Raw genomic sequence first — 26,987 nt, 5'->3', positions numbered from 1 at the left:
TGTAGCCTTCTTACAAATTCTGATTGCAGACTTGAGGTGTGTTTCCAACAGTCCCTCTTTACAACTACCCCTGTTCTTCTCATGCACAACTTACAGAGCATTCAAAGGCCGTAAAAAACCTTAGTTAACATAGACATAGCATTTAAAAAAATGAGCTAATTTTATTGAATAAAAATAGGTTATATAGCTATAGGTTATATAGCTGCAAAACATTTTTATTTCTTATTTACAAACACTATTCAGAATGATAATGCAGTGTTTCTACATTGTGCTTTTCAATTCCCTATGTGTGTGTCTTCCTGCACCAGGGGCTTTCATCTTTACAGGGATCGAATGGTTAGCGCACACTCTCACAGGGTTCAAGGCATAGTTTCTTGGGCCAGTGCCACGTCATGGCAGCAGGCATCTAAGGTAAGGAGAATGTCTTTACCTCATTGTAGATAGGAAGAAGAGAGAGGGAAAGAAGAAGGGGACAGGAGTAGTTACCCTAACAACCTGTTGTTGGAGTGACTTCCTTCCTCCAAGTAGGCCTGACCTCTCAAGTTTCCAGAACCTCTCAAAATAGCATTAGCATGAACCTGGGGACATTTCATATTCAAACTGTAATCCTGCCACCACAATCTACCAAACTGAACTATATGGGAGAGTTTTGTCCTATGAACATAAGGTGAAAGAAGACTGTTGTGTGCCCTCTTAGGGAACCTGACCTCAGTGTGTTTCATCTGTGTTGTAGACACACTGTTTACTTGTTGATTCTTAACTTGAGAAAATCCATCTGTTAGGATATCCTCTAAAAAAATCAGTTTTCAGATGGCTCATGTCTGTAATCTCAACACTTAGGAGCTGAGCCAAGAGGTTTACTATGAGTTTGTGGCTGGCTTGGACTACCTAGTAAGCTCTAGGCCAGCCTGAGCTACAGATGTGACCCTGTATCACAAAACAAACAACTCTCTGTACCCTTGAGATTTCACTCATAATCTACTATGTCCATGGCCACTGAGTTTAGAATGCTGCTTTCTATGCGTCTTGTGAATCATTCAGTAGTAATTGTGAAATGTCTACTTTTAAAATTTTATTCTCTTCACTGTTGTGGGTGAAAAGACACTGAATTTGTAAATGTTCAGAGAAAACTAAGCAACCTGTAAAAGACAGTCTACAGACTTGTTTATGCTCTTTTTGTGGCATACAAAGCTTTGTGATGCAGTGAGAAAACAGGAGTGTCCTTTCCGAGTGGCTTGTCCACGGTTCCACTGTTCTTCAGTCAGTGAGTGCTGTTGATCTATTGTTTAGTCTTCACTGCAACACAGATGAGAGTCTAATAACTAAAGACGGACAGAAAATCTGTCCTGTGTCCCGTATCCCCCCCCCCCCCCCTTTCCCTCTCTATCTCTTTTGGAAACAGGATTTCTCTATGTAACTGCCTGTCCTGGAACCTGCTCTGTAGACCAGGCTGGCCTCAAACTTACAGAGATAGGCCTGCCTTTGCCTCCCCAGTGCTGAGATTAAACGGATGCACCATCACAACCCAGCCAACATAAATGTTCAATGAATAAGATTCCTAAAACCTCATAACAAGTATTGGATTTATAAAAGGATCTAAGGAATTATATATATGTTAATCAAAGTAGAGTCAGGTTTTTAAAATACTTATTTTATTTCTTGAGATTATAATATAATCACATCATTTCCTCCTTCCCTCGCCTCCCTTTAAGCCTTTCCATATAACCTCCTTGCTCTCTTCATTTCATGGCCTCTTTTTCTTTAATTGTTACATACACACTTGTGTATGTGTTCGTTCCTGAAATGAACCACCACCTGCTCGGTCCATAGAACCTCCCTTTCCGTGTATGTGTGTACTGGACGGCCACTTGATGAGCTCTTCCCGGGCGAGACCTCGGCTTTCCCATTCTCAGCATTCTTTCGTTGTCTGTAGTTCTCTGTCTAGAGTAAAATAGAGTCAGGTTTTAGAATAACCTTTTCAGATTATTTTTGGGGTAGTTCTGTTTAAGAAAAAAAAAGTCATAAAATGTAAATCCTCACAAATAGAAACCCCCAACTCCCATTCCCCTGGGGAAAAAAGAAAAACCTGTAGACTGATGGTCTATTGATATAGAAGACTAAATTCTGTCTGAATGCTGAGGCTCTTAAATGCATACCCCTTGGCCAGACCTCTCCTAGCTTACAGATAATGCTCACATGACATTTCCATATGTAATAGCTACCTTAAACTTACCATTTCCAAAGCTGAACTTTTGATCTGTTTTTTTATTTTTATTTTTAAATATTGTGTGTGTGTACACACATGCACATGCTTGTACTTGCCAGCCATAGTGCACTGGTGGAGGTCAGACGGGACTTCAGGAGTCAGTTCTGATCCCACCATGTGGGGACTAGGGATAGCATTCAGCAGGCTGCTTGGCAAGTGCTTTCACCACTGAGCCATCTCTAGTCCCATGAACTTCCGGTCTTTACTTGCCTTCTGCACCCTGACACGCCCATAGCCCTCCTCTTCTCAGATTATAACATCTCTCGGGTTCTTACAACTACAGAGTACTGTAGTGACTGCGATCTTATCTTTTCCCCTTGTGCTAGTCCTGCTCAATAACAACTCCCCAAGGCTCTACCTTTCAAAAGTAACCTAGGTCTGACCCGTTCACTAGGGCTACTATCTCTGTCCTGATTCAGGGGACCATGCTCCTTTGCCTGGGTTATTGTTCCTGCTCCTTGCTTGGTCTCCTCATCTCCAGCACTGAGTGATTCATCTAAAGCAGTCTTCTTAAAATCTAAATGTGATCATGCTCAGAATTCACTGATGTATGTCACTCCGAGCAAAAGCACGGACCCTGCCAAGGTCTGGTGTGGATGGCCCCTCAGCACCTCTGCTTTTCCATTCCTCCTTCTCCTCCCAGTCTCTCTTTTCTAGCTGCTTTGGTCTTGCTTCTTTCTCTGTGGCCTTGCCCTTTGTGTTCTTTCTTCTGCTTGTAGTAGTTTTTCTAGGTCCCTATGCCTTACTTCCTCAGTGTTCTCAGATTTCTGCACAAATAGGATCCTTTCAAAAAGCTCCTTTCAAGCCTTCAAATTCTCCATTACACTTAAACATCTTCTAAATACTGTAAAAATGTCTTAAAAGAACTCTCCCTACCCCCCCCCCCAAAAAAAAAAAAACGCTACCTGTGTGTCCTGTAGAGAGTTTTTATTTGTTTGTTTGTTTGTTTTTTGAGACAGGGTTTCTCTGTGTAGCCTTGGCTGTCCTGGAAAACTCTGTAGACCAGGCTGGCCTCAAACTCAGTGATCTGTCTGCCTCTTCCTCCCGAGTGCTGAGATTAAAGGATGCTCCACCACCTCCCCAGCTTTGTCCTATTTTTAATCTGGCTTTTTTACTGTTGTCTCCCCAATGTATATGTCAAATGGGTACCAAATTCCTGACATTTCCTACTTGTGATCCTTTCTTTTACAAAGTGGTACTAAGTGGTGATGGAACACTCTTAGTCCTTGCCATCTGTCACTCTTTTATGAGCACATGTGTGTCTATGTGATGGCCCTGGTGCTTCAGCAGAACACACCTGATTCTGGTGGGAGTACTGTTTGGATGATTTTTGACAAGCCATTGTACTCTTGACTATAAAATCTAACAGTAGCATTGAAGACAGACGTTTGTGGCAACAAAAAGCTCTCAAAGAATGCCTGGTGTGTAGGAGCTGTTGATACTGTGCCGGTTACCACGATTACTGCTGTTGTAGCCCCAGACCAGCTGTGTGGTGCCAGCTGTGCTCCCAAGCAGCAGGACTCAGCAGGCTCTTTGCCACCTGTTTTCTTCCCTTTAGGGATACCATAGGTGTTTGGGTCCCTGCCTCTGCCCCTCCCCCACCTCTCTCGTGCCTCCAGCATCTTTAGGTTCTCAGGTTCTTACTGTTTCTTCCCTTCACTCTTAGTAAGGTTTACTTTTCCCTTCCCAGTCTGTTCAGAATCTTCCTGGTTGTTTGTTTGTTTTCTTGGTTTTTTTTTTTTTTTTTTTTTTTTTTTTGCCTCCCATCTTTTTAAAAGTTCTGTGTGTAAAATTTCCTTATCTGTTGATTGTCTCTAATTGCATTTGTGTATATAAAAAAGGAATATAAAAAAGGAAATATTGTAGGTGTCCAAACAAAGATAAAATTGATTTTTTATGGAGTGGAAAAATCCACAAGCAAACCCAACCTTACAAGTTGTACCAGGCCCTGGACCAAGCACTCCTGCTCCTTTCTCTTGTCTCCACACCTCCACTTCCATGGCCAGTGATTCATTTAGTCTCCTACCACCCAACTTGGAACATGACAGGAGAATAACTTCCTGTGTACCACATCAGCATTGTTTGAAGCATCCTACTATTTTAGAGTCTTAGTTTCTATTGATATGGCTTAGTGGTCTCAAAGTCCCCTCTCCACCCTTTATTGTATCAGTAGTTCCTGTGGCTCAATCTTGAAACGTAGCCACCATTTAAAAACCTGTGTATGTATATGGGTGTGTGAATTTGTGTTGTTGTTGGTGGTTTTTTTCCCCAGTGATAAAATGTGATCAGTGTTCTAAACTTAAAAAACAAGACATGTTTTTAGAGTGTGATCTATTTTGTGAATTTCAGACATTCTATAACAGAGGAAGTGACCTCCTTTTAGCGTGCACTTGAAAGGGCTTTATTTTTGAGAGCTTAACAGTCTTTTATTTATAAGGTGAGCTTCTCTGTTAACCTGTTGTTACAGTATTACAAGAACAGCATTCTTATTGCTCCTTGGCATTTTAAACATTATTGATGCTTTACTTCTATATGTGCACCGTGTTTGTGCCCATTGCCCAGGGAGGCCAGAAGAGGGTATCATATGCCCTGGAACTGGAGTTTACAGATGGCTGTGAGCATCCATGTTAGTGCTGGGAACTGACCTAGGTCCTCTGGAAGAGCAGCCAGTGCTCTTACCTGATGAGTGATTTCTCTAGCCCTCTGCTCCATTTCTTGATAGAATAATATTTTGGTGAGACCATATACTTTGATTTAATGGTAGTTTATGATTTTTCAGTAACACTTATTTTCTTTTGAAATGCTAAAATTCGCTTCTTTCACATAAGTAGACAAATTTTAAATTTATACCTTTTAAAAATTATGTTTGAATTGAGCAGTAAAGCTCTGTTTAGTCATTTCCCTCTGTGTGTGACAGAACACCTGACACATTGAGGAGGGGTTTCCTTTGGCTCACTGTTGATGGGTCAAGTCCAGCATGGAAGGGAGTGGGAGGAGGGAGGGAGGCAGCTGCCACATTCCATCTGCAGTGGAGAAGCTGACAGAGACCGTGCTCTAGTGCCCACTTGACTTTGCCTTTTTATTCAGTCCTGGACGTCAGGTAGTGCTTCCTTCCCACAGTAAAAGGAGATATTTCCACCTCACTTAACCCAGTCCAGCAACTCCTTTACAGATGTGTCCAGAGATGTGTCTCCTAGAAATACACATCTTCTACTTGTATTTCTCCAAACAAAATTTATTAGGAAGATTTCTGAAACTAATGAAAAGTTCAAAGGAAGAGGGGAGGAGGGGAGGAGAGAGAGAGCATCTCATCCCTCTACTCATTCCTTACATGGGAGCAGTTGGTGCATTGTTTGGGAACTAGGTAAAAGATAACATGACTTTTACACCTGCCTCTACTTTGAACTGAGTTTCTACTGTGCCTTTAAAGAATTTATGTGCAACTCTCCCATCCTCCCACGTACAGATCTATAATCCCAGCACGTGGGAGGCAGAAAGACAGAGAGGACACAGATTTGAGGCCAGCCTGGGCTATGTCGCAAGTTCAAGGCTATTCTGGGTTATAACCAGAGCCCTGTCACAAATAGATACAGGTCCATTGTCTAGAATTTTGCTAAAAACTAAACCTGGTCAGTGGCCCTCTCATAACATTTTTATTCTCATCAACAGGAAGAAAGGAGAAGGAAAGAGAGAGTAAGGCATATGTTTGTATTTTAAGTTAGAACTTAACCTTTTGAAGGCTTTTCCAGAAGACTTCAGGGCTTAATTGTCTTAGCCTGCTAGGACTAATGTAAAAAATTACCACAGACTGGTAACCCAATGGAAACTTGACCTCAGGAGATGAACCTATCAGCAAGGACTGTTTTATTCCAAAGTTTTCCTCTTGGTATATAGGCTTTTGCCATTTACCTTTTGACTTACATCCCTTCTTCATGTGTAATGTGGTTGGGGTCAGGAGGGAGACAATTCTGGTGTCGTTTCTTACAAGGATACTAATAAAAATGGGACCCCCGCCCCTTCTAGCACTTTAACCTCATTGCCTTCCTTAGTGGTCTCCTATCATAACTACCTGGAGGCTAAGGCCTCAACATGTGAATGGGCAGGCAAGGAAGACATAGACAGCTCATGACACTTGAATTCACAAAGAAACAAAGTTTGTAGCCCAGTGTGGTGGTATTGGCTATAATAGAACCCCAGCACCTGGGGTACCGAAGCAATCTACTCCTTCATGAATTGGACATGGTTTCTAGGAACTTAAAAGGTAAATATACATGTTAACTCTTTTAACAGATTAAGCAGTATGTAAAAGATTTCATGTATCTTTCTGTTAAGCATACTAAAACCCCATAAACTTACTTTAAGTGAGTTACTTTTTAGTAGCTCTAGCACAAACTTGATTAGTTTTCTTGTTGCTTACTGACTGCCCTTTGCTAAGCACATTTTCTCACAGCATTGTTCCCAGGTGTCCAGAGGTTGCTAGAGATGCTATTGTTTATACATACTTTTACTGACACATTTTATTCTTTTATTTTTATTATTTTGAGATTATAGTAGAATTACATCATTTCCCCCTTTTCTATCCCCAAAACCTCCCACATACCCCTCCTTGCTTTCTTTTCATTACTTGTTAAATACATATACAAACGTGGATATATGAATGTGTATATATAGTCTTACATACATAAATATATAACATAAATATATATTCCTAAATACATACAACGAGCTCAGTCTGTATAATGTTGCTTGTATGTGCGTATGTTTTTAGGGCCGACCTTTGGTACTGGATAACTGTTTGTGCTTTTCTCCAGGGAACATGATTTCTCCTGCTTTCAGCGTTCCTTAGTTGCCTGGAGTGCTTTGTGGAGGGCTGAGGCCCTGTGAGCACTGCCCCACTACCACCCCACGGAACTTTAGAAAAGAGCAGCCCAGATGAAGCTAGTTTGATCTATCCACAAGGCTTGCTTCTCTTTGTGGAAGATCAGTCTTCCTTCAGTTCCACTTTGACCAGCCTTTATTTCACTATCCACAATTTCAGTTTTCCTATATTCCCATTATTGCATTTTGAGGCTACTCTGGGTCTGAAGAATTCTTCTCCTTCTGCTTGGACATTCATAATTCCCTACTTTTCCCTTCTCTGATCTTCACATTTTTTATGTTCTCCTTCGCCTGGCTACCTGGTACATAGTACGTGGAAAAGCCCAGTTATATTTTGGAGTGTGGGCCTTGAAAACATGTTCATTCACTGTCGAAGCTGTTTTTCATCCTTCCCTCTCTCCCCAGGTAATTAGCACAGATGAATATAGTGACCTTTTAGAGTCTCTTTCAAGGGCAGCAGCCAGTGTTCCAGCTTCCCCAAGGAGACTGTTGGATGGAAGCCAGCTCCATGAAGTAAGAATGAGAAGTGTGAACCCTTAGCATAAGCGATTTCAAAAGTATGGAAGCAATAAAGAATGCCTAGAAATGCTGCTGTCCCTTAGCACTGAAAGGGTTAAAAACATCCAGTGAACTATTTTCTTTAAATTTCATGTTCTGTGTATTTGTGTCACTGTATTGGTAAGTGGACTAAACTCACATTTAAAAACTCATTTTTGCATATAAAGTTAAATACAGTTTGTTAACACTTGCATGCTATCAATAAAGGGACCCTAAAATTTCAGGTCACTAGCTGTCAGAACCTAAAAATATACTGCATTGTTTTGGGGGAGGGGATGAGACCAGCCTTTTTCAAACTTTATCAAAAAAAGCTGTAAATCCAGCCATGTGTCCTGCGCTGGCTACATGTGTTCTCACAAAATAGTTGATGTTCGTAATGAGGTCCTAATGTTTTCAGCACAGCTCAGTTAACCCAAAAGTTCTGGGCTTTTCTTTTGTCTTTGCAGTTTATTGTTTTGTTTTTTGGAAAGTGTCTTTATTATTAAAAAGTGGGGTTGGGGATTTAGCTCAGTGGTAGAGCACTTGCCTAGCAAGCCCAAGGCCCTGGGTTCGGTCCTCAGCTCTGAAAAAAAAGAGATAGAGAGAGAAGAAAAAAAGTGACAGGAAGCATGATCCTAAAATGCTTGCCATAATGTGAGCATATCCTATCAGCATTAATTCCTAGTATGCTGGCGTAGATGCAGCTACCCAGACTACAGTGTTACCATTGGCAGGCTAGGATTATGCATGGAAATAATATTCTACTAATGAAAACTTGTTTACTACCCAACTGGGCTGTGACTGAACTGTTCTGGGGTTTCTCTTATAGCTCAACAGTGCTGTTTTCTGTTAGCCTTACTCTGTTCATATAGATACTGTTCTGAAACTTTTAAAAGAGCCTTGCCACACCAGTCCACATTGACGTTTTGTATGTTTAGAACCCTAGTCCCAGAAAGGAATGGGAGGTCAATGAGACCAGAATCTTGGCGGTGACACACAGAGACTCTATGGTTCAGAAAGGAAGGCTTTTTTCAGGGTGTGGTGGCGCACATTCTTTTAATGTGGAGGCTGAGACAGGAAGAGTTCTGTGAATTCAAGACCAGCCAGGGGTACAAAGTGAGACCCTTGGAAAGAAAGAAAAGGTTTAAACCTCCGGGTCATAATAAGCATGTCAGAAAAATAGATGGTACATGCTATTCTGGGTTGCTGGAAGATTCAGAAGAGTAGGTATTATGAAACGAGGGTTTTCAAAATGGTTAAGAGACACTGGTTTAGAGTCTTTCATTTTCTCAGACTAAAAGAATTTCTACTTTAGTAAATCTTCAGTAGAAGCATGTCATTAGAACTTGTTCTGACTCCAAGATGTGGGACAACTTAGTAAAATATAGGACAGCCAGAGGGGTGATATATTCCTAACCCCACATTTTCTCATGGAGAGTTGAAGCCAGATTAGTTCAAACAACTGTTAACTGCCCAGCTTTCTCAGGGGAGTGGGGATGACTGTCAGTGTGTGTGCCCCTCAGTAGGCACTGAGAGTGGAGCTGGAATGTGTCCTGTCACTTAGTCCCTGCCTTAAAAGAGTCACCATGGGGTAGGCGAGGGTTTAGAGCCTGGGCCTACCATTAATAGCCAATTAATGTGAAACAATAATCAGTTTTGCTTGACATGCAGCTAAAGGATGGATTAGATTCAGAATAGAAGTGTCCATGTTCATTAGAGCTGTACTCTGTGACAGGTGGAAATAGATTCTGGGTTTTAAAGAACTTAACCTTCTTTTAGATCTTTTTAGTCAGTACCTTTTTTTGAAAATTGAAGATGATTGATATAGCCAAGGTATATGATACATTATCTGATGACTAACTGAGGAGCTTAGAGAAGCATCTGCACTTGGGACTTGGTCACTTGCTATGGTCCTGGACAGAGCTTGCCTACCACTTACGCTGCCATAGGAAACAACAGGAAAGGACACTACTAATGGTTCCAACTCTGGAGACAGTGACTCGAGTGTGACAGCAGAGCTCTGGGGATACAGCTCAGTCTGTAGTTCTTCCTTGTCTAAAAACCCTGCTGAGCTTGAGCCCAGGACCTAAAAACAAACAAAATAACAAGTGCTTCCCTGGTAGTGGAACTGTAATATGAGAGATTGCAAAGGCCACTGTGAGGTTGGATGCTTTGGTGCACAGTGGACTTGTGAACTTGAAGACAGTAGGTTGGACCCAGGTTTGTATTTGGAGTGAGGATCAGAAAGCTTAAGAACCCACTAGAGCCAGCGAGCAGCACACTTACTCACTGGTGCTGGATGAGAACGAAAGCCAGAGCATATTGAAGATCTGTAGACAAGATTCTAGAATCCAAGGAGACCATCTTGGCAGAGGAATTTTGATGCTGAAGCAGAACTTTAGGAATGAGATTCTTGGGTATGGTCCCTGAATACTAGGGATTCAGTTTCTCCAGTCAGTAGGTTTCAGATACCATTTATTTCTGCATTTATTTTCTTTTACTTAGTGCACACATTGTGCAGACCTACCACCTTTATTCTTTCCTTCACAAAATAATTTTCAAAGACTTTCAGTTAAAAAGATGAGGCATACCAATGGAGGAAGCAACCCTCCATTGATTTCTAGGAGCCTTTATATATACAAGCTCAGGACCTTGTCTTTCAGATTTGCAACTCCTGGCACCATGGGTATTTGTTGCTTGAGCCTCCATGAGCTGAAGATTTTGAAATCTAAAATGCTTAAAAATCTAAAAATTTTCAACAGGCATTTAAAAATGCATTCAGTTTTTGGATTAAGGATATTTTACTTCTGAATTAAAAACATGAACAATAAACCAGAGGGTTGTTACATGGTCTGCATACTGGCTGTGATTCGTACAACTGTGTAACCAATGAATACAAAGGATACATTGTAAAGACAGGTGGTGGTGGTAGCTCATGCCTTTAATCCCAGCACTCGGGAGGCAGGGGCAGGAAGGCAGGGGCAGGTGGATCTCTGTGAGTTCAAGGCCAGCCTGGGCTATAGAGTGAGTTCCAGGAAAGGTGCAAAGCTACACAGAGAAACCCTGTCTTGGAAAAAAAAAAATACATTGTAGATTTCACAAAATATTTTGTTAGCTCTATAGAAACACATCCTAAATACCATTTTGTGAAGTTTTGGGTGACATAAAATATAAAGGTGTTGCTGGGCGATGGTGGCACACGCCTTTTATCCCAGCACTCAGGAGGCAGAGGCCAGCCTGATCTACAGAGTGAGTTCCAGGACAGCCAGAGCTACACAGAGAAAGCTTGTCTTGGAAAACCAAATATATATATAAAGGTGCTGACAGGTGTACTCAAATTATTCTTGGTCCTGGTGCTAAGTAGTTTTATTGGTGAAATTATTTTGGCCACTCCACTTAGTTAAAAGGATATTTATTTAATGGTGTAACTCACAAATTAAGTAATAGGTAGGTCGCAGGGTCTAAGGAAGGTGTATGGCAGTCCAGCGGTGTTCTCTGGAGCTCTTCTTGGTTCACCTCCAACGATCCAACGATCAGGGTCCCGGCACAGAGATAGCGCACAGAGCGAGCGCTGGCCCATCCAGCTCTCTGGTCTCCAGGCACCTCCCCTGGCCCCGCCTCGTAGGCGTGACAGTTGCCAGAGTCTCAATGGGGCTTGGAACTTCCAGATCCAAGCTGGAATGGCTACCCACTACATAGTTTTTTGGATTAAATGTTTTGTTCTGAGATAATTATCAATAATTATCCATTGACCATGTTTGAAGTATGGTGTTGATGGAGATTTGATATGGGTAAATACCCAGGACACATTGCATTCAAGATTATACTCATCAATCCAGAAAGATTTTCTTTATCTTTTTATCTTAATTGCTTTAATGTCTTTTAAAAATCACCTGAAAATTAACTTTAAATTGTGTCTGTGCAAAATGTCTTGAAGGTTCCCAATAATTCTATATCTAAAACAAGGACATTCTCCTACTTAATTCCAGTAGCATCAGAATCAGACCATTAACTGTGACTACTGTCATCAGATTGGCAGACCATAGTCTAGTTAAGGCTGGATTTTTTTTTTTTTTAAAATATATAAAGTGTCAGATATATGGTTTGCAAGTACTTTTCTTCCAACACTGTCCTTGGCAGTGGTAGGCTTTCCTGTGATTGAACTGTGTGTGTGTGTGTGTGTGTGTGTGTGTGTGTGTGTGTGTGTGTGTGTGTAGACACTGGGTGCCTTTCTTGATTACCGTCTAGCACATTTTGAGACAGGGTCTTTCAGGGAGTGCTGAACTCACTGGTCAACCTTGGCTGGCTGAGCACTGAGCACCGAGGGCCTCTGTTCTTTGTTGTCAGTGAGTTTTCAGACAGGAGCTGCTGTCCAGACTTGAAGGTGGGGCTTAGACATCAGAACCCAAGTCTTCCTGCTTACAGGTCCTTCACTGCTGAGCCACTTCTCCTGCCCCTTGTTGAACTTCTTGTTTCCAAATGCAGCTGCCTAAATACAGAGAGTTCCCACAGGCTCCTCTTCTCCAGTTTTTCAGATGACAACATGGAAAACTAGTGCAATCCCAGGACCCTGGCTGTGGTGCTGTGGAGACCCAGACTCTCTCACCATGAGTTCTTGTTGTTGCTCATCTGCAGCCCATCCTCTGCTCCTACTCCTTGAGTGGCATGGCTTCCCCTAATTTGTTCTTCATTTCAGGAATCTTCCCATGTCACTGTAGCCTTGGATGTCCTGGAACTCACTCTGTAGACCAGGCTGACCTTGAACTCACAGAGAGATCCTCCTGCCTCTGCCTTGATAGTGCTGGGATTAAAGGTGTGCACCACCACTGCCCAGTGGGTTGAATTTTTAAACTCAATGTAAACTGAGTTTCAGGAAGTTGCAGGTATCAATCATTTATTTGTCTTTATTGCTTAGTTCCATGGTGTAGATTTGTCAGAGTTTAAGTGATCACACAGTAGAAGACATATTTCCTTCTATTCTCTCTGTCTCGTTTCTTCCCCCTTTCCTTCCCCTGTCTCACCTATTGTATTACAAATAAATAAAGGTATTACAAACATTTATATAGAGATTTTGTGTGAGTGTAAACTCTCATTTCTCTGGGTAGATGCTTAAGAGTGAAAATGCTGGATCATGTGGTAATTATGTTGTTGTTTTTCTTAAAGCAAATATCTAAGCTGTTTCTAGAGCTAAAGTACCATTTTCTATTCACCAGTGATATATGAATGATTCAGTTTTCCCATATTCTCATCACATTTGGTATCATTACTCTTGTTAACTCTTTTTGTCAGTGTGTAGTCTATCTTGCTAGAGTTTCAATGTGCATTTCCCTGTTGGCTAAAGATGCTGAGCGCATCTACATGTCTGTTTAACTGACGGTATATCTTTGGTGAGATGCCACTGTCTATCCATATTCTAATTGGATGATTTCCATTGTTGAATTTTAACAGTTCTTTTTATAACTACATAGTTTCAGATACATGGGCTACAATGCTTTCTTCAGTTTTGTTGATTTTCTTGTTTTATGTCACAGGGCAAAACAAAAACTCAATTGTAATACAGTCCAGTTTATTTTTCCCACTTATGGATCATATTTGGTGTCTAAGAACTCTGCCTTGTCTTAGTCCTGGAGATTTTCTGGTATCCCCTCCCCTTTCCTGAAAGTTTTGTAACTTCTCGGGGATAAATGTCGGTAATACTACCTCTGCAGACATGTTGAGTCACCTGGTGAGGGAGAGGTCAAGCCCAGCACCCAGCATTTGCTTGTTTGGTGGTACTCTTAGGCTGGATTTCAGAAGTCTGAAAGCTATTTGGTGTTGCCCTTCCTTTGGTTAGAGAGGCAGGGCACTTTGTCCATGCCCACTGGTGTTCCTGGGTGCTTGTGCCACAGGTCTGGTCCACAGGAGACAAAGAAAATCCGAGAACTCCCACCCTTCCCCGTCCTGAAGAGTCTTCGTGGTTAGAGGTCAGAGCACAGCTGTGGCTGGAGATGGAGCTCAGTGGGAGAGCACACCACCACCACCACCACCACCACCACCACCACCACCACCACCACCACCACCACCACCACCACCACCACCACCACCACCACCACCACCACCCCAAAACAGAGAGAGGGCAAGGTTTCCTTGGGTTTGTGTGAATCTAAATGGTTTTTGGCTTTTAAATTGTACCCAAGGGGCGGGCAGTGATAACTGTGAGTGCACCATCTTCCTGGAAGCAGGAATCAGTAGTTTAGTTTTGCTAATTGAATACTGCCAAACAGGAAGACGCACAAATTAACATGCAGACATTCCCAGGGAAGTAAGTGGTGTTTGAAATGAACTTAGAAATAGGTGAGTACAGAAGCCAATTTACTGACATAAACACTCCGAGGGAAATAAAGGGAACATATAGTGTCTTTCAGATAACCTTTCTGTGTTACATTTTTTTCTTTTCAGGAGCTAAAACTCTGAAAATCACACCTCCAGACATATCCAGCAAATACTTATTCATCTACAGCCTCAGAAGAACAGTCATGTTACCTTCCCTGGTATATCACACAAAGCTTTTGCTGATCCCTTTTGTGTGGCAGCAAGTTTCAAAAACAGCCCCCAACCAAAAGTTCTGGGCAATTTTTCTTAACCCTTACTTCTTTTCTGGAGCTGGTGAACTATAAAGAGCAGTGCAGTGGTGGTTTCCACTGGGCCTCTGTTCTGGTTCTTCTCAGTGCATGTCTGCCTCACTCACAGCAGCGATAGCCATTATTCAGTGTGCTGTGTTTATAGAGGGAGCCAGCAGCTGAGCACATGTTCCAGATTTGCCATTGCCTGAAGATAGAGAACACCACCCTTGCACAGAGGCTCACAGCTCCTTCAGCTATGAGTGGATGTACCAGAATCCCTTGAGTCTAGGAATTCAGGGATAGCCCCAGCAAGACAGTCAGACCTTGCTTCTTAAAAACAATGAGTGGAGCCAGGCAGTGGTGGCACACCCCTTTAATCCCAGCACTCAGGAGGCAGAGCCAGGTGGATCTCTGTGAGTTCTAGGCCAGCCTGGGCTACAGAGTGAGATCCAGGACAGGCACCAAAACTACACAGAGAAACCCTATCTCCAAACAAACAAACAAACAATGAGCAGGGCATGGAGACACAAGCTTTTACCCAATATTTGAGAGGCAGAGGCAGGCAGGGGGATCTCTGTGAGTTCAAGGACAGCCTGGTCTACACAGAGAGATTCTGTCTCAAAACAAATAACAATAAAAACAGTAACACATTTAGAAACTGAATACAGACTCACAGCCTTTACTTAAACACCCAGGGCTGTCATCTGGATTCTTGGATTTTAGGAGTAATGGCTGCACTCCCTTTTAAGAGTGCCCACTTGTTGGTTTGTTGATGTTTTTATTTCGTCTTTTTTTTTTTTTTCCAGAGCTGAGGACCAAACCCAGGACCTTGCACTTGCTAGGCAAGCGCTCTACCATTGAGCTAAATCCCCAACCTGATGTTTTTAGATGTCTACATTGGTTTAGCTCACATTTGTCACACAATGAATCCTCTCCTACCACCACACAAAAGTCAAGGAAAAGAATGAAAAAGAAATTGTTCTAGACTTTTGGACTTTAGAACTAAGGAGAAGGGGTTTTGGGCCCTGAAGTATGCTCATCAGCAGGACTAGCCTCAGCAGAAGCCTGTCGTTAGCCCTCAGCTCTCCAAGTTAAACAGTAAGGAGATTCAATAGGTCTGAACTGTGATTGTTCACATAATGAAAACAAAAGTAGCTATTGATTTAATCCTGTTACATGGTGTTGATCTTAGAAATCATTGGATTCATGCTAGGATTTGGGGTTTAATCCTGTATGGATCAGACTTTCTCATCTTATTTATCCTAAGTCCTTTGTAATCTTATTAATTATGCCAGGCTATTTTCACAAAGTGCTAGTGCGTGCATGCATGTGTGTGTGTGTGTGTGTGTGTGTGTGTGTGTGTGTGCGCGCGCGCGTACATGCATATGTATGTGTGTGTATGTGTGTGTGTATGCACACAAGCGTGCATGCATTTGTATGTGTGTGTGTGTGTGTACACAACTATTTTTCTAAGATAGCCATGTCCCTCTTTCTGTCTTTGAAAGAGAACTTGAACTTTGTCATGAAGAGCTACAGAGCTCTTCACAGGTCTCCAGATTAACACCACTGTTGTAAGCATGACGTCACTTCTATATTCATATACCTAAGATTAAAGTAGGTCTTGGCGGGCTTCTGGAGAGGGCCTCTAGTCTTGGATTTCCTGAGAAGGCATGTGGCACTCTGCTGAAGGGTGTGTGTGTGTGTGTGTGTGTGTGTGTGTGTTTAGAGACTCTTAGAATTTCTTAGAAATATTAGTTGAATTAATTATAATTGTGATACTATTCTCCTGTGGTGGAACAGAAAACCAGATTTTTGTGTTTTGTTTTTATCTTTATACTGAAATTATGCAGTGTGTGTTAGGAAACAAAAATACACATTTAATCCTGTATTTTGTGTTCACTTTTGTAATTCACTTCTTAACTGAATGGGACCTTATGCTCGCTAGTTCATTCTTTCCTCCCCCGCCCCCCCAAAGATAATCATTATTTGGTCATCCCAACAATCAAAACAAGAAATTTTAGGTAGCTATCAATTATTATTTGAGGGTAGGAATTTTTATAATTGGATCAGCAGTGTTATGATTGATGCAAGAACTACTTCGTGTGCAAAATAGAGAGGTCTTCCCCCCCCCCCCCCCCCCCCCCCCGTTGTTCGCATTCTAGTTACAGAGTGTGCCAGTGGTTGTTTTTAACTAGCATGTCCACATTAATAGTTTGTTGTTTTTATTGGTGGGGGGAGGCTGCCATAGCACCTGTGTGGAAATCAGAGAACCATGTGTAAGAGATGACTTACACTTTCCACCATGTGGACCCTGGGGATCCACCTCTGGGCTGGTTTGGTGGCAGACGCCTTCACCCACAGAGCCTTCTTGCTGCCCCGATATGCAGTTTCTAGCAGGAGTGTTTAGTGCAGAGTCTATGGGTTGTTGTAAAAAAGTGTTTTGATGTTGTAGGTGGAAAACCTCTAGAAGATATTCTGAACCCTTACCTGACTTAAGGGTTAAGAACATCTTACGGTAATCTTATGACTTAAGATTTCCATATATACAATGTATGCCATAGCAAACTGTTGTGGTTTGAAGTGAAATAAAACTGGGGAGGGAGCTTTATTGATTTTTTTCAATAAATTGAGGTGTCTCCCCCTCCCCTCCTTTTTAAGACAGCATTTCATTAAGTATCTGTCCTTTATCTTGTGGTTCACCCAAGAGTTAGAGTTACAGGCTGGGCCTACAGTGTCTTTAGGCATGTACGTATGAATGTTACTTTACTTACTTATTTAAAAGGAAATTAAGATAATTTCTTTACCAGAAGGCGGGCTGAATCTTTAGTGAATTCCCTAATGCTGACATTATGGTCTTGAAAAGTAGAAAGAAAAATCTAATTATATAAAGGAGAAAAACATAGGGCTAAAGGACCTACCTTAGGTATAGAGTAATTGTACAGGAAGGGGAAGGGGCTTTAGTTTCTAATCCTCTTTGGGGGAAGCTTCGTATCAGGCCTGCACAGAAACATTCAGTGGAGCAGCTCCTTTATCATAAAGGGAATTTTAATTTAAAAATGTTCTTGCATCATGAGCAGAGTAAGCGACAGACAGCTACACTGGGCATTTATCTCCTTCAAACCACATTACCAGTAATTGCTGCATTAAATCAAAGTCAGAAGAGATCACAGGTCTGAATAGAGCAAGGAGCCGGTGCCAACCCAGGGATTCCCACACTGCTTCGTGTTGTTAGAGCCCCACCCCTTCCTCAGCGGGGATGAGAGTCAGGGGAGCTGCCCTGATGTACACTGTGCATATACACTGTAGGGTGCAAGGGGATCAACACAGTCCGGAAAGAGAGGCAGCCACACATCCAAGACCCCACAGTCTCACTATCTGGGGTGACTAGCTATCATCTGTCTGCCCCTATCTATCCTATCTATCCTATCTATCCATCTATCTATCTGTCTGTCTACCTACCTACCTACCCACCTACCTATGGAACTACTAGATAAATAAGAGGTAGGCATAAAAATCATATTTTCCCCTAAACTCATGTATAGATAATATTCCCTCCTGCCTAAATTGTCAGAGATGATGCTGAGGATCCTCACTATTTTCTGGGCTTGTTTGTGCACTGACTGATTTAATGAAATGCTATTGTTACCTTCTTCTTTCAGAGGGAGAATTTGAAGCAGAGATATTAAATAACTCCCAAGTCATACAGCTGTAGAGCCTGGCTGCTAAGATTTGACTCCAGCTAGTCTGGCTTCAGAGCCATCTCCAGCACACACTCTGTTGTGTAGGCCATCCCGGGATTCTGCTGAGTGTAGGTGACACTTGAAGAACAAAGGTCAACTATATAGTCCCTCTCTCCCCAGAGTTGGAGTGACAGAAGGATGTGGACAACAAACTGAAAAGGCCGTGTGCAAGTGTGATCGAGGAGTCTGCCAGCAGCCTAGCCTAGGCAGTTAGTCATTTCCAGAGCAGCTTGTCCTTCCCCTCTGCTTACATTTCAGACCTGATTTCCACTATATCCTTCATCTCTTCCCCTAGGACAGGTTGAGGCTTTCCTCATTTCCCTTGGCCAACCCTCCCTCCCTCCCCTTAAAGCAGATAACTAACTCCTAAAACCTCTCTGCAATGAGGGGGTGGGAACTGAGTCTTTGATTGGCAATTCTGCTGAGGTGTAATTAATACACAAGAAGTGGTACACACTGAAGTCACAGTTTGTTATGTTTTGACATGTACACACTGATGAAGTTGTCATCACAAATGAGATCATTATCAGATTGAAGATCTCCAGATTCTTCATGTCCTGATGCCTCCCCTGTCCCAGCACACTAACAAGTGATTTGCTTTCCACCATTGTAGATAAGTTTGCACTTTTAGCATTTGACAAAAATGAAATAATACAGTAAAAAGTTCTATGCCTGGGGTTTCTTGTATCATTATTTTGAAGTTCATCTTGTGTGCACTAAAGGCTTTTTTGTTGCTGTGTTACAAGTGTTCACTTGTGACTCTGGCGGTATGTCAAGCATTATCTCCTAACAGGTGTTTGGGTTGTTTGTACAGTAGGGTTCAGGGACAGGTGGTTATATGGATATAGGTTCTCATTTCTCTTGGGTAAATATTAATACTAGCAGAGTAGACTGGGTAGGCTATATGAAAGATATATGTGTGATATTTTAGGAAGTTGCTAAGTACTGAATCTAGATCAGTTGTACAATTTTCTTATGTATTTTGGCTTAAAGCCCTTGATCAAAAACATGCTTTATAAATGGTATCTCTAATGTGTGACTTACTGTCTTCTCCTCACAGTGTTCATTGGTGAGGAAAAGTTTTCAGTGAAGTCTGATTTGTTGGTTTGTTCTTTTCTGGCTTGTTTTTAGTCTGTTTGGTGCTAGGGATCAGACCAAGGGCGTTGACTATGCTAACCATGCACGTCACCACTGGGCAACACCCATAGGTAATCATAGCTCAGAAATCTTGCTTAATCTAAGCAATTTATTAATCTAAGGAATTTTATTCCTGAAGTTTGTAGTATCCTGTTTTGTGTTTTAAGCCTGTGGTCTAATTTTCTCTATGGTACAAGGGTGTACATTGGTTCATTTTTACCATGTGTGGCTGTGCAGATAGCCAGTTTCAATTGTTCTGATACTGTTTGTTGGAAAGACTATTCTCTCTGTGTATTGCCTTTGTACTTCTGGATGTGTTTCTGATTTTTCTGTCAGTCTCCCCTACCCCACCCCCAACATCAGTACACTTATTTTTTTATTAAAAATTTTTTAAAATTCATTTTCCATACCAATCAAAGATCCCCCTCTTCCCTCCTCCCGTCCCTCCAGCCTCCCCTATCCCAACCCACCCCCTATTCCCTCCTACTAGAAGGTAAGGCCCCCCATGGGGAGGTACATTTAGTAGAAGCAAGGTCCAAGCCCCTCCCCTTACCTCAAGGCAGTGCAAGGTGTCCCATCACAGGTAGTGGGCTCCAAAAAACCTGCTCATGCACCAGGGATGGATCCAGATCCTTCTGCCAGGGGGCTCTGTACACTCATTCTTGTAGGGATGAGTATTATGGAGTCTAGTAGACTTGAGGAAAGTGATCAATATCACAATGTTTAGCGGGAAGATAATCACAATCATAGAACATGAATAGCACAAGGAAGTGGGAGAATAGCTGTGCATGGACTCTGTTCTAGGATGTTAAGTCAGCTCCAACTGGTCTGTGTCTTCATTGTAATCTCATTCAAAATCCCAGACAAATTTTTATAGAAAAAAAACCTATTGTTTTTTGACAAACCTATTATAAAATTACTATGGAAATGCCAAGGACCTAGAATAGTTCTAACAGCTTTGAAGGGAAGAAGGGCTTATTTTAGCTTGTGGGTTCAGAGATTTCAATCTATAACTATTGGCTCCATTGTTTTTGGCCTGTGGTGAGGTAGAATATCATGGTAGGGTGTCAATGGGAAAGAAAACAAAGCAGCCCACCTTGTGGGGGATTGGGAGGTAGGTGAGGTGCAGGGATAAGATGCAGTCCCCGAGGATACACTCCACTGATCTGTTTCCTCCAAACTGCACTGGTACACAGTACCATCCCATTCCAAAAGGGAGGACAAGACAGTAGCAAAAGGATGAACCTTAAATCCTGTAGCCTCTTTCTGGCACCGTGGGCATGTGCTTTTGTGATATAAGATCAGAGGCGGGTAACCCTGTCCCTTTGGCATTGCTACCTTCCAGACCCTTCTCTTGGGCTGGCTGCTCCTACCTGCCTGCTCCTTTCTTTGGCAGAGGTTTCATGTTCCTAGTCATCTTTTATCTCCTGTGGTCTCTATTACATCTTCCCCTTTTCTGTCACAGCTTCACATACCATTCTTTTAGGGACTGCCCATGGGGATACCAACACTGTTACACATTTAATGGCCTCCTAGGCTTTCTTCTGTAATCTTGGTAGAGGCCTTTATGGTCCCATAACTCTTTCAGCATACCTGCAAAACGAATATCACACACATGATAGCAAAGTTCCTACCAGCTTGACTCGTAGTTAGAACCCCCAGAATCAAAATGCTGAGATTTCTGAGTGCCTAGATGTCTGAATTGGGGAAACATTTCCTAAGTGGTCCTGTGTAAACAAGGGACCATCATGGCTCTCTTCTCAAGGGAAAGTCATTCAAAATACATACATGTTTATACCCTTGAGGTGCATGGGGTCTAGCCAATTTCTGAGGTACCTCTGAGGCATCTTTTCTGTTGTTGTGGTGCCAGATTTATTTTCCATCTCCTCAGCAGCCATAATTTCTGAGGCCTTAACTTTATGCAGCCTCTTTTTTTGTTGTTGTTGTTGTTCAAATCACAAGCTTTAAAAATCCTTGTGCTCTGCTTTTTGCCCCAGATTCTTACTATATAAACCTAGCTAAAAACAGTTAGCAATAATCATGCAATAGACTACTTGGAAATTTTTTTCTACCAGATTAGTTTATAGCCTTTAAACAAGCCTTCTACAAAGTCTCAGGACACAGACAAAATGTAGATAGTTTTTCTTTGATAAAATAACATGAGTGGTCTCTAGTCCAGTTCCCAGAGAGTTGGTGTACCCATCCAAAATCACATGGATATCATCTTTCCTGACCATATTTCTGTGGCATCTTGGTCTTCTGGCCTCCTACTACCCAGAGCTGTACAGTAAGCTTGGTTTATATTCTAGGCTCTCTCTAGCCTACTTCTTTGTTTTCTTTGATTTTAATTTTATATGTATGAGTGCTTTGCCTGAATGTATGTTAGTGTATTATATGCATGCAGTGCTTGCAGAGGCCAAAAGAGGGCATTGAATTCCCTAGACCTGGAGTTACAAACAGATGTTATGAACTGGGATTCAAACACTGGGCCTCTGGAAGAGCAGCCAGTGTTTTTAACCACTGAGCCATCTCTCCAAGCCCTAGCCTACTTCTTCAGACTCTTCTAAATTTCTTGATAAACCAGTTTCAAAGGCTTATGTACTTATGATAGAATAGTTTTTAATTATCAACTTAACGCAATCTAGAGTTTGCTTAGGATGAAATTCTCAATGAGGGATTGTCTAGATAGGTTTGCCTATAGACACGTCTGTGGGGATTGTCTTGATTATGTTAATTGAGTTGTAAAGTCCTGCCCATTGTAGATGGCTTCATTTTCTAGGATCCTAGACTTTGTAAGCCTGGAGAGAGTGAGTACAAGCATGTATACGTTATTCTCTCTGTGCTGCTGACTGCAGATGTGACTAGCTGCCCCACACTCCTGCCAGCTTAACTTCCCTGCAATGATGGACTCGAATCTGGAACTGTGAGCCAAATAATAAAGGAAGAGAAGCTAAAACAGCAGGGTCTGGTCAGGGGCAGTCACAGCAACAATTCCACTTTCTGTGTTGGCTATGTCTTGTCCTGTGACAGAGCATCCAAGAGAACAGCTTAAGGGGAGAGGTATTGGCTCAGTTCTTAAAACAGTGATTGTTGTTTATTTATTGCGTTTTGTAGGCCAGGAATGGTTTTATTTGGGTTGGATTGGCTGGGCATAGGTACTGTAGAATGATCATATCTGGCAGTTAAGTAGATTGTTTTTTCTTAGGGGGTCTCAGTTAGAACAGCTCATTTTTGTTCCATTTGGTCTCACTGTCACATTCCTTTACATGATGGCATCAGGACTACAGACAGATACAAAAAAAAAGGCTAGCCCCAGTGAGGAGGCACCTGTCAAATTCTCTGCTTTTCATTTGCTAATTTTTATTCTTTCCCTTAAACATTACTTTTTAAAAAAATTTTTACTCCTTTATATTATCTATTAAGATTTGAATAATTATTATGCTATTATTTATAGGTACATTTTACTATTTTCTCTTTTCTTTTTTTTCTTTTCTTTTGAGACAAGGTAGCCCTGGCTGTCCTAGAATTCACTGTGTAGACCAGGCTGACCCTGAGTTCCCAGAACTTCACCTGCCTCTACCTCGTTAGTGCTGTGAATGAAGGCTTATTACTTATTAACAGTACAGGTTGAATACCCCTTATTGAAAATTTGAAGGACCAGAAGTGTTTTAGATTTTAGAGGGTTTGTGGGGCTTTGGAATACTTTCTTTTTTTTTTTTTTCTTTAATTTATTTTATTTTACAATACCATTCAGTTCTACATATCAGATATCAGCCACGGGTTCCCCTATTCTCCCCCCTCCTACCCCCTCCCCTTACCCCCAGTCCACCCCCCATTCCCACCTCCTCCAGAGCAAATCCTCCCCCGAGGACTGCGATCAACCTGGTAGACTCAGTCCAGGCAGGTCCAGTCCCTTCCTTCCAGACTGAGCCAAGTGTCCCTGCATAAGCTCCAGGTTTCAAACAGCCAACTCATTGGAATACTTTCATAAACTGCACTAGTTGAGCATTCCTAATGCAAAACCTTGAGATCCAAAATACTAAATCTGAAATTTTTCAGTCAGTGTCAATAACCAAAGATTTTAGATTTCATAGTTTGGGGATCAGGGATTCAAAAACTTGGCCAATTTAGAAAGAGTAAGGACAGGCACTTCCAAGAAGTGTTGTCGACTTGCCATGCCTTTCATTCCTGAACAAAATGCTGTTTCAGTCATACATACACTGGTTTGTTACTGCCCACATTTTTTCTCCTCTGTGTCATGCAAAGGCATGTTTCTACCCTTTGCTGTGATTTGCAGTGTTCTGGTAGGCATCATTTGAAGTCTTTCTCTTGGTTAGAAAATTCAACTGTCTCATGCTAGAACCAGTAGAACTCTTATGCAGATAGTCATATGAACTTTTGGCTTTGTGATGTTTTTCTGCCCTTCTGTGAGTACCTGAGGATGGCTTTGCTTATAGCATGTTGTTTATTCGATTAGAATGCTGCTCCACTCTCCATCCCATACCCTTCCCAGTCTATCTGGAAAACTTGCTAAACCCTCCAGTTTATTTCATCATTGTCTATGGAATATTCCCAGTCTTCCTCACCCTGGAAAATGAGGTAGTAACAGTGGAAAACAGTAGGCTGCCACTGTGTTTCCCTTTTTCCCAGCTATCTTCAACTAGGTGTGGCATTCATCAAATGCAATTCCGTGTTTCTTACTTCCTCTCCCTGCATTATCAGCTCTTTTGGGAGCTGTTTTTGCTCTTCATACTTTACAGCATGTTGGGCACATTGTGTTGCTGTGAATGGACATTGACTGAATGAAGAAGTTAAGGATGATTGATATAGTAGCTCTTCTACTTTTCTTCTCACTGTAATCAAAATACTTGGTAGAACCAAGTTCACAGAGGAGAAGCTTATTTAGGCTCATGGTTTTAAAGAGACTGCAGTTTGTCTTGGTTTGAGGAAGCTGGGGTGGGAATTGACTCAGCTCTGACGGCAGAAACTTGTGGCAGTGACTTATATCAGCATAGTTTTGAAAATGATGCAACATGAATGCACGGGTATTGTCCTTAGGCAAAAGCATCTAATCAGTATGTACCCAGGATCACAAAGGAAGTGCCATTATACTCAGCAGGAAGGCAGCTGGCCCTTATTGGACATAAGAAGGGAGAAGAACCTGTTGTGTGACCAGTTTTCTTGGGGAGACATAACACATGTCTACTCACCCCAGAAAAGGATCCCAAGATAGACTCAAGTATGGATATCACCAAAGTCCAATTAGTGAACCAGTGAGTTTTATTGGGGTCACTTACAGGAGCAGAAATGACTCAAGACAGCTGCATCACCAGGGCCCACCTTAGTAGCATGGATGAGAGCTCACAAAGCTGGGAGCCTGGAGCACACTGCACAGCCTTCAGGCAGCTCCACAGGTTGGAGAGTGTCCTTTCCAAGTGACTCTGCTCTAAACCCCTTCAGGCAGTGCAGCTGCTTTTGGTCTGCTCACAGAGCCTTGCAGCTTTTCCCCTTTGAGAGTCGTCTCTGCAACTCAGCTTCCTTCAGCTTCCTTCGTCTGACAGGGGCTCTTGGCGTTTACTGCTTCCTCTCCAAAGAAGGGTTTAGTGAATCTGGTCAGTTTCAGGGACTTCCTGAAAGCTATTTTGAGTTGTCACCCTTCCTGCTTAAAGAGCTTCCCTGTTGGGTGGAATATTTCAATCTTGGAGGAAAGTAGCCAAAGTGAGCCTTATATAGCAGTGTTGAAGACAGGCCTTGAAAGGGCCTGTTTTTAGACTCAGACTCCAGGTTGCACAAGGAAATAATTTGATCACAGGCACAGGGGTGAACAACGATGGAAAAGTCAAAGGTGTGCCACTGGTGGTGCCAGTAGCTGTCCTATGCATCCCACCTGGGCCCAAGGCAGAAAGTTTTGGTGAAATTCATATTCAGGTGTGGTTTCTACTTTTTTATTTTGACCAGCATTGAGCCCACCCTAGTACCAGTGTCACCAAACCAGCTCTGAGAAGTAAGTGCAGTTTTCAAAATCCTCATTCTCTTCAGCCTTTACATGTTGCTACATGGCATCGTTAAGGGATGTGGGGTACAGAAAAGTAGCAAATGCCCTCTGTGTTCTGGCTCTTGTGAGGACTCCAAACCCCACTTAATCTTGTGCTGTCTGCTTTCTAGAAGTTCAGGGTTCTGTAAGATTCCACTTACAGCCCCTTTGCCTTCTCTCTGAGTGTCTCTCCCCACTCTCATCCTTTTGTTGTTTGTTTGTTTGTTTGTTGTTTTTGTTTTTCGAGACAGGTTTTCTCTCTGTATAGCCCTAGCTATCCTGGAACTCAGAGATCTGCCTGCCTCTGCCTCTTGAGTGCTGGAATTAAAGGTGTGTGCCACCACTGCCTGGATCTTCTGTTAACCTTGAATACAATACCACCTGAGCATTTAGTCTCCTGTAATTAATTCACCAGATATCAAACTGGGTTAAATGATGAAGCTTTAAGTTTGTCAGCTATAGTTTATTACTATGATCCTATTATCATTTTCAAGTTTTTACATCAGGAAGAATCTTAGAAGATTAAGGGGGCAGCTATGCTCACACTGACTGGACCACCAACACAGACTCTCAAATTTATTGGTGACTTCAGGAGCTAACTGACAGTGTCATGTGATCAGTCATGAAATACTGCTCTATACCAGTAGTGAAGTTGGAGTCACATAGAATTCCTTGATTTAAGAGGATATTTTGGGTAAGATTTTTATTACAGACACCTGCCCCTACCTCCCACACCTCCTCTCCCCACCTTAGGATAGAACCAGGGTCTTATGCATGCTAGGCAACTGCTTACCCTTGAGAGCTACCCCCAGTCCTCTTCTGCTATTTACTAACTTCAGAGGGGACAATTAAATGTACATGATAGGCTTTTAAGATGTGGCCAAGCAAATGTAAGATGTTAGGAGATTCTGATGATCTTCTTCCGAGTTGGCAAAGGAGGTGTTACAGTTTAGTGATAGGCGACACTGTAGAAGTATGTGTAGTGAGCACCTTTAAACAGTACTAGTTCAATTATGGTAAGTTGCTCACAGTGCTTAGATTTGTGCTATGGCAGTATTTCACCTCTGACTCACCTATACCTTCAAAGTCCTTTGCACCAGACTGTTGCTACTAATTTCTCTAGTACTTAGCATAATACCTTATGTAGAGTAGATGTAAATAATTGTCTTTTGATATGGGACTGGGTGATCTTGCTGTCCTTTGCCATTCGGGCCTTGAACTCTGAGCCTCTTGCCTTAGATTTTTTCAGTATCTGGGATTTACAAGCATTCTCCATCAGACCAGCTGTTTTAATTATATTGAATTAGTTGGGCTTTTTTTTTTTTTTTTTTTTTTTTTTAAGACAGAATTTCCCTGGAACTCACTCTGTAGACCAGGCTGCCCTCAAATTTACAGAGATCCTGCCTGCCTCTGCCTCCTAGAGTGCTGGGATTAAAGGTGTGAGCCACTACTGCCCAGCTGAATTGGTTTATTTTTAATCTACATTTGTAATTCATAGAGAATCAGTGCTAGCAAGCTTGAAATATTCTAGTATTTTGTGTGGTCCTTGCTGTAGCACAAATCCTAATTGGTCTTATAATAAAAACCCAGAGTCAGATATCAGGGTAAAAGCTGAAAGATCAGAGAAGCAGAGCAGCAGCCGCTAGAGTTCTTACCTCTACTGAATCCTAAGTCCAAAAGGGCTCTCAGCTTCTGTCTCCTCCTGCTTTATATTCCTCTTTCTGCCCAGCCATATTGCTTCCTGTCTCCACTTCCCTAGTGCTGGGATTAAAGGTGTGTGCCACTGCCTGGCC

General features: G+C 42.0%; 1 protein-coding gene and 1 long non-coding RNA gene across 30 annotated transcripts in view; one reads left to right on the top strand and one right to left on the bottom strand.

The window, feature by feature from the left end:
* Nucleotides 1–26,987, top strand: part of Rbfox2 (RNA binding fox-1 homolog 2) — a 264,663-nt gene that overhangs the window by 152,516 nt on the left and 85,160 nt on the right. The gene's annotated exons all lie outside the window — the stretch shown is intronic.
* On the bottom strand, nt 1,636–26,987 carry LOC121824520 (uncharacterized). Of its 2 annotated transcripts, XR_013046498.1 has the most exons (4): nt 26,850–26,987; nt 20,534–20,753; nt 19,714–19,854; nt 1,636–1,941 (listed from the first exon to the last, which is right to left on the bottom strand). It is a non-coding gene; the product is annotated as an uncharacterized LOC121824520 (long non-coding RNA). The 2 variants fall into 2 exon arrangements; XR_006066448.2 differs by having other exon boundaries at nt 19,714–20,753.

The sequence above is a fragment of the Peromyscus maniculatus genome, chromosome 20 (genome assembly GCF_049852395.1).
Source record: "Peromyscus maniculatus bairdii isolate BWxNUB_F1_BW_parent chromosome 20, HU_Pman_BW_mat_3.1, whole genome shotgun sequence".
NCBI lineage: Eukaryota > Metazoa > Chordata > Mammalia > Rodentia > Cricetidae > Peromyscus > Peromyscus maniculatus.
Note: the sequence above shows the minus strand (reverse complement) of the source record. Positions and strands in the feature narration are given on the sequence as shown.